This window comes from Octodon degus, unplaced genomic scaffold (assembly GCF_000260255.1).
Source record: "Octodon degus isolate 3935 unplaced genomic scaffold, OctDeg1.0 scaffold00019, whole genome shotgun sequence".
In the NCBI taxonomy this organism is placed as follows: Eukaryota; Metazoa; Chordata; class Mammalia; order Rodentia; family Octodontidae; genus Octodon; species Octodon degus.
In genome coordinates this window covers 18,152,062-18,162,595 of record NW_004524595.1, presented here as the reverse complement: position 1 = coordinate 18,162,595, position 10,534 = coordinate 18,152,062, and the positions used below count along the sequence as shown (strand labels likewise).

Below are 10,534 nucleotides of genomic sequence, written 5' to 3'. Positions count from 1 at the left end.
TGCATTTCTTTTGAAGACCCTTCTGGAAAATTAACTCATGCTTTTTGTTAGTGGCCCCTTAGGTTTGTTGATTCCCTGCTGACCAAATCTAAGGAGGCCAAGCACTGTGGTAAAAAGAAAAAAAAAAAAAAAGGATTTATTCAAAGCTAGCTCTAAGGAGATGGTGAGCCCATTTGTCTCAAATCAGCTTCTTGGGCTGGGGAGATACCTCAGTAGAATAAGCACTTGACTGGCAAGCACAAGGGCCTGAGTTCAATCCCTAGTTACACAAAACAAAAAAACCAACATCAAATCAGCTTCTTCCCAGGTACAGCTGGGCAAAGTTCTTTTAGAGCAAGGAGGGGGTCAGGGCACAGCAACAGTGCCACCTCCATATCACATTATGGCTTCCAGTCATCTCACTCACCCTCCTCTTCCTTGTGGAATGGAAACCAGGCTCCAGCCTCCTGGGGCTGGCATCTGCATTTTCTGTCGATTCTTTTGGACTGGGGAGATGAGGGGTGTTGTGTTGGCTATGTGCTGCACAGGGCAAGTTTGTAGAAGTGGCTTATCTGCATAAGAAAAAAAAATCTAACTTTTAAAAAGTTCTATTTTTCAGTGATGGTTACAACTTCACTTAAACATTGTTGCCAATATTAAGCACTAGGCCTCATCTAGCTGTAAGGGGAGCTGGAAAATGTGACCTTTATCCTGGATCATCTGTACATTAAAACATGAGGAGTTGTTCTGGGTGAGGTGACACACAGCTGTGGTCCCAGCCACTGAGGAGGCTGAGGAAGGGGGCTTGCTTGAGCCTAGGATCTGGGGGCCAGTGTGGGCAGCGTAGTGAGACTCACAGTCTGTATAGTAAGAAGAGAGAGAGACAGAGAGACAGAGAGACAGAGACAGAGAGACAGACAGACAGAGAGACAGAGACAGACAGAGAGACAGAGACAGAGAGACAGACAGAGAGACAGAGACAGACAGAGATTATTAAGGAAAAGGGTAGAAGGGATAAGGGGAGTGGAACTTAGGAATCAGTGCCACATTTACATAAGTAAAGGAATAGTGAAACATAAGCTCAGAAAATCCCAACAACTACTTGTGAAGTACACAACTGGCCCTTTATGTCTGTGAATTTAGCATCCTCAGAGTCAACCAACCCTGACTTTAAAATATGAAAAGAAAAAAAAAAATCCAACTGTACTGAATAGTTCCAGACTTCTTTATCTTCTCATTATTCTCTGAATGATACCATACAACAGTTACCATAGCATTTACACCGTGGGAGCTATGGTAAGTAATATAGAATGATTAGAAGCAGAGTCCCCAACCAGGAGGCCCAGGGCTGGCCTTCGTGGAAGACGAAGGGAGGTGCAGGATGGTCCAGGCCAAGCGTGGGGAGGTGCAGGATGGTCCAGGTTGAGTCAGAGGGGCCAGCAATCTATTACACACACACACACACACACACACACTTCATAGAAGGGTCTGCGCTCCATGAGAGCCTACTGCCCACCTGAGCTGGACAGCATCCGAGCTCACGCAGCAGCCTGAGACACGGGGAGCAGCTATAAATACAGGTGCAGCTTTGCTTGCTCACCTTCTGCTGTGTGTCCAATTCCTAACAGGACCCCTGATTGAAAGTGTACCCAAGGTACGTGTGGGCTATACACAAACACCAAGCCATTGTACATACGGACTTGCGCATCTGCACGCTGAAGTAGCCACTGAGGTTCTGGAACTAATTCTCTTGAGACAGCAAGCAACAATTGTGTTTCATGAATTACACAATCATATACAATAATAGTACTTAAGTGTGTGTGTGTGTGTGTGTGGTGGCAGTGGCACTGGGGAGGGAATTAATCTGGGGCCTTGCACATGCCAGTCAGCCTTCTACCCCTGAACTATGTCCCCAGTGCCTGTATTTAGAACACTTCAATCTCACTGCAAAGTCCAGCACAATTTAAAGATTAAAAATGTCAACTAAAGAGAGGCCAGCCTACTCTCAGCTCCTGAAAGGTGTTTTCTTCACCCTAAAATAAATAAACAATTTTAAGCACTTCCTCTGTGTGGGAAGGGGGATAAATTCAACCTGTCATAGATAAGAGCCATTGACCTAACCATTGAAGGAGGTGGTTATCCATGTGTAACCTGAGGCTCATAGTACTGAATTAAACATTAAGCACATTCAAATAAAAAAGTCAAGAAAGCAGGTAGTTAAAAAGTAATTCTAAGGCAGGGGAGATGGCTTAGCAGGTGTAAGTGGCAAGCGCAAGGTCCCAAGTTTGATCCCTAGTACCACAGAAAAAGTAATTCTAATCTGAAAGGTATAATAGATACTATCAAAGGGAAATAATCTGTTCAAAGGGAAAAAACAACTAGGATGAGGAAGAGGACAGGACGGGGAGGAAGAGGAAGCGAGATTTATGTGTGTATGTAGGATGCTATACAATACAACTGTATTGCTGATTTCTCCTGATCTATAGAGAATAGTTGATGCTTAAATTCTTTTTCTTGTCCCTTTTAATTTCTTACAACTTTTATTTTTTAACCAATTTTGCATGCTTATATTTGGTAATCTGAACAACTACTTTTTTTTTCTCTTCACATTTATTTTATGACATTCATATTAAATTATGCAAAGTATACTTTAAAATAACAGAAGAGAAACAACTAAAGTTGCCTTGGTGGAATTTCCTAAAGGATGGATAAGAATTTTCAAAAACTGGAGTGAAGAGCAAAAGAAAGACTATTTCAAAAGAACTTGTTCCACTGAGACTACAAAGAAGTCAGAAAGATTTATTTTTCATTTTCTTTTAATTTTTTTAAAATGTATTAATTTTAATGAGAAAATAAAAATAAAATAGTACTGAAACAGTTTCAAAACAGGTTACTAGGACAGTTACAATAATTAATACATTGAATATTGCTGTCTCCTTAGTTGTTATTCAGAGAACAAGATGCAGACATGATATCTTGTCTAAACAATATTAGTACAAACCTTTCTTCTCATTGGTCTAAGAGAAAGTAGCTGTATATCTATCCTAACTTTTTTTCACTACAAAATGGTCTTTTATTTATATCCCCCTTTTTTCTTTTGTTTTGTCAGAAATGGGTGTTCCACTGCTGTTAGAGAAGTTGTATTTGGAGAAGTCTTTAAAGAATCTTTTCATACTTGATGCCAGGCCAAATATAGTAGGTACTTGAATTCAGCAAAATAGCCCAATATAGTCCAACAGTCCATAATAGTAGTGGGTTATCAGCAGAACTGGCAATTGTCAGAAGTTTTTGACTTGAGCCTTTTACAGCTCAGCATGTTAATATGGCATTACTTTTTATACCTTGTGGTTATACTTTTCTGCTGGATGGTTAAGACCAAGTTAAAAAAAAAAAAAAGACCAAGTTAAAGCAAGACCTATATAACTAAAAATGTAACTTTTGTACCTGACAAGTCAGTTAAATCCCCTCAGAATTTACCCTGGAACCATGTACAGCACCTTGTAGATCTTTTGTCACTGTCAGCCATCTGGATGAGTTACAGCCATTGCTTGACCAATTTGCTCTCTGTGAAAGTCTGAGAGAATTTTTCCTCTCTGGTAATTATCCTTAGGCACACTGTACATCATTGATCACTTTCCTCTGTGGCTCTATAATCTCCTTAATCAGAAAATTTGGGACAGCACTGAGTTACAGGATGTCACAGCACAGGCTGAACAACTACTTTGAAGACAACATTATGCAATACAGCAACCATTGTTGAATTCCTATTGTTTTGTTTGGTGAAGTCCTGTATCATTTCTAATATTTTGGGTATCTCTTTTTTTTTTACTATTTTATATTCTCTTCAGATAATAAAAAAGTAATTCTAGTTATTAATTCTGTTTTGAAAGGACTGTAAAAAAAATTCAGACATCTACTCCACAGCAATACTTTCCTGTGACCTCAGGAATCTGACTGCTCCCATTCTGACGATACTTCCAAACCATGCTCCCCTCTTTCGAGGAAGTCTATTTTCTTTCTTCTTTCCTCCCTTATGCCCTGATCTGTCATTCATGCCCATGTTTTCCTTTTGCAATCCCAGAAATCAGCAAGCCAAGATCACTTCTTGGAGTGGGAGAAGAGGAACAGTCGATCAGACACAGCGAGACAGATACAGAGGATAACAAGGAAAGGGTGAGAACTTTCCATGTAGTGAAAGGCTCTGTGACAGTCACTGTGCATCAGGTGGCCATCATGGACCCTCAGTCTCCACCAGGCCAGATACCTGCAGTCCTCTCTGAGTTCCATTAGAATCTCTCTGCTCTTCAACTCTAAGTCAGGAATAATGTTTTAATCAAGTTAATTCTGAAAACTGAGAGCAAAAGTAAGAACTCTGTATAACAGACCCCCCCCCACAGAGAGAGAGAGAGAGAGAGAGAGAGAGAGAGAGAGAGAGAGAGAGAGACCCTCAAAGTTAAGATGACAAATGGGGGAAAAAGCCAGAATCTTAATCCTACTTTAAACCAGTAGAAATGAACAAAATGTCTCTGAAAAGTATTCTCCAGGAGCTAAACATGATCAGACAATTCATAGCCACAGAGGTAAGCAGGGGTTAAAATGGCACAGCTTGTACACCAAAGAGACTGGGTTAGAGACTTTGTTTTTTGGTTTTTGGCTTTTTCCATAATTTTATTGAGAGGCAAATAGCAATGAGACAGTTTCAAATCAAATTGGTAGGACAGTTTCAATAATTAACACATTGCATACATTCTTCCTAGTGGTTATTTGCTGTACAAGATGCAAACATGATATCCTATTTACAAACACTATTAGAACAAATCCCTCTATTCACTAAGAGAATGTAACTATATATCTATCCTAACCATTTTGAATACACACATACAAAATGGACATTCATCTGTATCCCCTTTTTTGTTTAGTTCCATCATTTGAATATTATAGGTGTGTTAACTCACCAAAATATTCTAAAAGAGTCCAGTAGTCCATAATAGTGTTGGGTCTTCCACTTGACTGGCAGTGTCAGAAATTGTTGACCTGAGTCCCCTACAGCTCAACGTAACAGCATGGCTTTACTTCTTATACTTTGTTTTTATACTTTTCTGCTGTATGGTTAAGACCAAGATAAAGCAAGACCTATGCAACAAGAGTTGTAGCTTTTGGGTCTGATAAGGTCAGTCAAATCCCCTCAGGATTTATCCTGAGATCCTGTACCTCAGATTGTAGATCCTTTGTCAGTGTCAGCCATGTGGATTAATCACAGCCATTGCTTGTGGGTTAGAGACTTTGGTGCTGTTTGTTTTTCACCCCCCAGGGGCTGAGCAGCAGAGTAGTGGACCCCATGCAGGGCAGACAGCAGGAATGAGCTCCCTGCCTGTGCTACTAGCCAGAATCCCACTAAACTGTTGGGCCATAAAGAGATACCAAAAGAGGGTTGGGAGGAGTCTGGGCTACAGCAGGGAGGGAAGCATTCGTCCCAGGCAATGAAACTTACTTCTGTAGGACAGAAGAGTAGAGATGACCAACTAAACCCAGAGCTTATTCTCAAAAAGACCAATAGACAGAATGAATCTCTGGCAGTAGTGAAGTTTTGAAAAGCATAAATAAGCAATATTAGGGCAGAAAGGAAATCATAACTGCAAATATACTAGAGAGGAAAAGCTAGTCTATGAACAAACCCATGGCTATACAACAGAAAACGTGTGACACAGGCTGATTTTCTAGATGTAAAACACTCAATAAATGAAAAACGGCTGCAAAGCACTTGGCTAGCTGTGGAATATAAACCCCTTTAGGAGAACATCAAGCCCTTCTCTCTTGTCTCAACTGTCTGTGCCAGCTTTTTTTTTTTTTTTTTTTTAACTTTCTGCAAAGCTTTATTCCAGAGGGGCTCAGTCCTCTTCGGCAGCTGCCTTCCTGATGGCGGCCAGCATGTTGCTCAGCTCCTCACGCTTCCTCCTGGTGCGGATGTGTGTCCCCACCCTCTTCCTGATGTACTTAAAGGTGTGTTTGTCCTTGGAGACCCTGAACAGCTCCATGACGTGCCACTTGAAGGGAGCAAAGCCACACACCTCGCAGATCATGTGCCACATGAACTTGGGGTGTTTGGTGAGGTGTCCGCGACGGCGGCTGTGCCTCGGTTTGCTCACATTCTTAGTCACCCTGAGGCCCTTGTCGAGGCCCACGACCGTGGGACAGCGGAGGGCCATGGCTACTGTTCCTCAATGGCGGCTGTGGTGCAAGCTGTGCCAGCTGATGATGCAGCAAGAAGACCCCTGCCAGCTACTTGTGCCATCCTCTTGGACTTCTTAATCTCTAAGTCGTGAGTCAAACACACCCCTCTAGCTTGTTAATTATCCAGCCTGCTAATGCGACTAGTGGCAAAAAAAATGCATGAAGACGACAATCTCCCTTATGAACCTACATGCAAATAGACAAAACACAGCATTAGCTCACTGAGCCAGAAATAACGTTTTTGTTTAAATATCCAAAGGAAAATTATACTATGATTGGAGAGGACACCATGATACTGACAGAGGAGACAGGGCATGGCACAGCTGACAGAGGACGTAAGCGGGGCCTGTCGATGACAAGATCTCAGGACAATGCCCAACGGCTCCCAGGACCCCACATGTGGAGCTTGTCGTGGGCTCCACAAGATGCACCGCAGAGAAGGACCTGGTGGTGACTCCCCACCATAGCCCACTTTGCATAACCAGAGAGCACTTTAATTTTTGCTTTATCCTTTCCTCTCTTTGCTAAGCCCAGGTTCACTCTACAGAGCTTGTTCTCTCCCTCCTCCTCACCTTTCATTTTTCAAATAAACCTTTGGCACCATTTTTGGTTTATCTTGTCCAATTATCTTCTGAAGTAAAAAAGAACCTGGAACAAGTGTAACTGATGAGCCATTTCTAAAAGAACTACCTGATAATGATACTACTAGACAGTACTGTCCCTAGACACTTGATACTGTTTCTTATAATACTGCCACATGAAAAGAAAGCAAGTCTGTAACGTCCTTGAGTCTTTGCTAATGTGATTCAGACCTAAGCTTCTAGGTCAGAGTTTTCATTATAGGGCCTGGGAGATAGCTCAGTGGAATAAGCGCTTGCCTGGCAAGCACAAGAGCCTGAGTTCAATCCCCAGTCCTACCAAAAAACACAAAACAAAACAAAACAAAAAAAACAAACCCAACGCATTATCTAAGCCTACGGTACCTTTTCACGGCCTCTGCAAGCTGGCAGAGGAAGCGTGTTTGATCATTTCAACTATTATAAAGGAAAACAGACTGCTTTGGCCAAGATTCAAATCATGAGACATTCCCCAAACAAGAAGTTGGTTTACGTTTTTTTTGTTTGTTTGTTTGTTTTTTTGCAGAACCGGGGATTGAACTCAGGCCCTTGCACTTGCCAGGGAAGAGCTTATTCCACTGAGCCATCTCCCCGGCCCCCCTAAGAAGTTGGTTTTGGGGCCGGGGAGATGGCTCAGTAGAATAAACGCTTCCCTAGCAAGCCCAAGGGTCTGAGTTCAATCCCCGGTTCCGCCAAAAAAAAAAAAAAAAAAAAAAAAAAAAAAAAACCCTCCCCAAAAAAGTGTTTTAGGTGGGGGAAAAAAAAAAAAAAAAAAAAAAAAATTTAAAAAAAAAAAAAAAAAAAATTTTTTTTTTTTTTTTTTTTTTTTTTTTTTTTTTTTTTTTTTTTTGAGACAGGGTCTCATTATGCATTTCAGACTGGCCTTAAACTTACAGCAATCTTCCTGCCTCAGCCTTCTAAGTGTGTCACCATACCTGACAGAACCAATACATATTAAAGAAATTTTTAAAAATCTCTCCATCCCTAAAAAAGTCACTATGTTCAAAAGAAAAATTTTATGAACAATTTTGCCAAATCATCAATTATAAGAGGGCTGGCCAAATAGCTCAGCGGATTAAAGCATCTACTTAGATGCAATGGCTGGGAGTTCGATCCCCAGGCCTACCATGCCGGCCCCACCCCTGGGGTGCACTTAAAAGGCAATTGAGACTGGGCGTGGTGGGGTGCACTTGTAATCCCAGCACTTGGGAGCCTGTAAACAGGAAGATCACTATGAGTCCGATCTACACATTGAGACCCTGCACACCCTGTCCTAAAAAAAAAAAAAAAAAATCATCAATTATAAAATTGTTCCAAAGATTTCCATTCTGTCCACATTGATCTACACACCCAGTGCCATCCCAATCTAATTACTAAATTAATTCTCTGGGAAACTCGACAGTTATTTTAATGCATAGATGGAAAAATCATTGTTTGAAACATAAGGATATATTAGGAACCTATAATAATTAAATAGAGTGCTCGCTTCAGCAACATGATACAGAGCAGGTTAGCACAGCCCCTGCACAAGGGTGACACGCAAATTCATGAAGCATTTCATATCTTTAAAAAAATTAAATAGAATAATATTGGACAAAAATATCAACACAAAAAATACAAAGTCTTCTACTAAAGAGACCCACACATCTGTAAAAACATGGACTGTGATAGATAGGCTGCCTGTCTTTCTCTAATGAGTCTTGAAGAATTTATCTGATAATTCTGGGGCATTCAATTAAAAGGAAATTGAACTCATTTTCTACAGCACCTAAAGGTCAAAAGACACCTCCACCAAGAAAAATTTCCTAAAGCTCAATGGCAAATTGTTTCCTGGGGAGAGATATGTATTTCTTTTGCTATTCTACTTAAATAACTAGAGTTTTATGCAATACCAACAGCTATATATATATTCAAGTAGGTGCTGCCACATTGTAATATACGAAATACTTAAGTAAAAATGAAGTGATGGAGTGAAACCCCTGGTGGGCATGATGGATACGCTGACTTGTGAGCACTTGAGAACAGTTGGTGTGAATTTAGAGTAAAGAGGACTGTTACAGATAAAACAAGGAAACTCAAGATGAGCACCGGGCTCGTAAAACAGAAAAAGAACACAGAATGTTGCTCAGAGCTCCTAGGAACACCCAGAGATTGCCTGGGAAAAATCTATTAAGGAAATTTTTATTTTGAAATATATTCCATAAATGATGATCATTGCTTCACGTAAGAGGTTGAGCAAAACTTAGACTGACACTGAAAAAGGCATTTCTCAGCTTAGACAGTCATATATTTTACCCTAACAGGTACTATACAAAAACCTAGTTTCATGTTATCCAGTCTAATTTGAAGTCAGTAAGTAATTCATTCTTACATCTTGTTCTACTGCATTTAAACCAATATTTCACAACATTATCTTTTTTTTGTTTCCATTTATGTATTTGGTACAGGGTCTCACTATGCAGCTCAGACTCATACAGATCATCCTGTTTTCAGCTTCCCCAGCACTGGGACCATCATGCTCGGACTTGGTTGCCAGCTCAGCACACCCAGGGGATGGGACCAGCGTGGCATGGGTTCGATCCCTGGTCCCTGAGCTTGCCAAAGCAGGTGCTTAGTCAGCTGAGCTATTTCACTGGCCCTACACTTCATGACATTATCAATTGCTTAAAAAGCCAACATCAGTGAAAATGGTTATATCTATTTCAATCTACATTTTTTTTTTTTTTTTGAGGTACCGGGGATCATCAAACTCTGGACCTTGCACTTACCAGGCAGGTATTTATGTGGCTGAGCTATCTCCCTGGCCTGCAAGATGGTTATATATAAAAGTATCTAACAAATGCTGATATTCTGAGGATGATGTCATGTGAGGTATTTAACCTATGTGACTTAATTTCCCTAAACCTTTAGCTGTTCGCTGTGCCACAACTGTTCCTCCTGCCCAGCCCCAGAGTCAAGGTACATGTTGCTTCTGAGGAACAGCAGAACCCAATATAGAACAGAAGAAAAATTCTCAGTGTGCTGTTCAAGTAGGCCTTCTAAATGTGTGCATTTTAATATATGCATAAGTTCCCAAGAGTCTTGCATACCATATCAAGAAGTACTTCTTACAGTTTATAGATTTTAAAAAGTCAATATTTAATCAATGAAAAGTATGGTCTGGACATTTTTCAAGAGTCTTATATAATCCCTGTGATAGATACAGCTCTGATTCCTACTCATAAGTGATATCATTATTCTTCCTATTCTGTAGGCAAGGAGGCAGAGGCCCAGAGGGTTAGAGAAACCTGCCCTGCAGGTTATTACAGAAGGGAACTAGGATTAACACAGTTAATGGCTTGAATTGGGAGCCCATTAGGCTGAGATAGCTGTTAGGCTTTGGATTATTGTTGAAGCAAACCAAGCCTAACTAAACATAAACACTAAAATAAAACTTAAGCTCAACTAATTAGAAATGTTCAACTGACCTTTAATCAGGGATTTTTCATTTTAACCAAGTAAGTGGTTTCTTTCTCTTTCTTCCACAAATACCTTATAAAAGTGGATACCTCACCTCCTCTTGCGCCCCACCTGAGGGTGGGGGATGCTGAGCTCTGTTCAGTCAGGTGCTGCCCAATCCATGACTCTCTCTGTCTACTCAAATAAACTCCTTCATTTTTTAACAAAGCCCGGCCAGTCTGATTCCTAAGCTAACAGATGCCACTCCA

The 10,534-nt window shown here is 40.7% G+C and overlaps 2 pseudogenes; one reads left to right on the top strand and one right to left on the bottom strand.

Moving 5' to 3' along the window:
• Positions 1-5,867: 5,867 nt before the first annotated feature.
• LOC105741682 lies at positions 5,868-6,185 on the bottom strand (annotated as a pseudogene).
• A 2,134-nt stretch (positions 6,186-8,319) lies between these two features.
• LOC111815675 lies at positions 8,320-8,394 on the top strand (annotated as a pseudogene).
• The last annotated feature ends 2,140 nt before the right edge of the window (positions 8,395-10,534 follow it).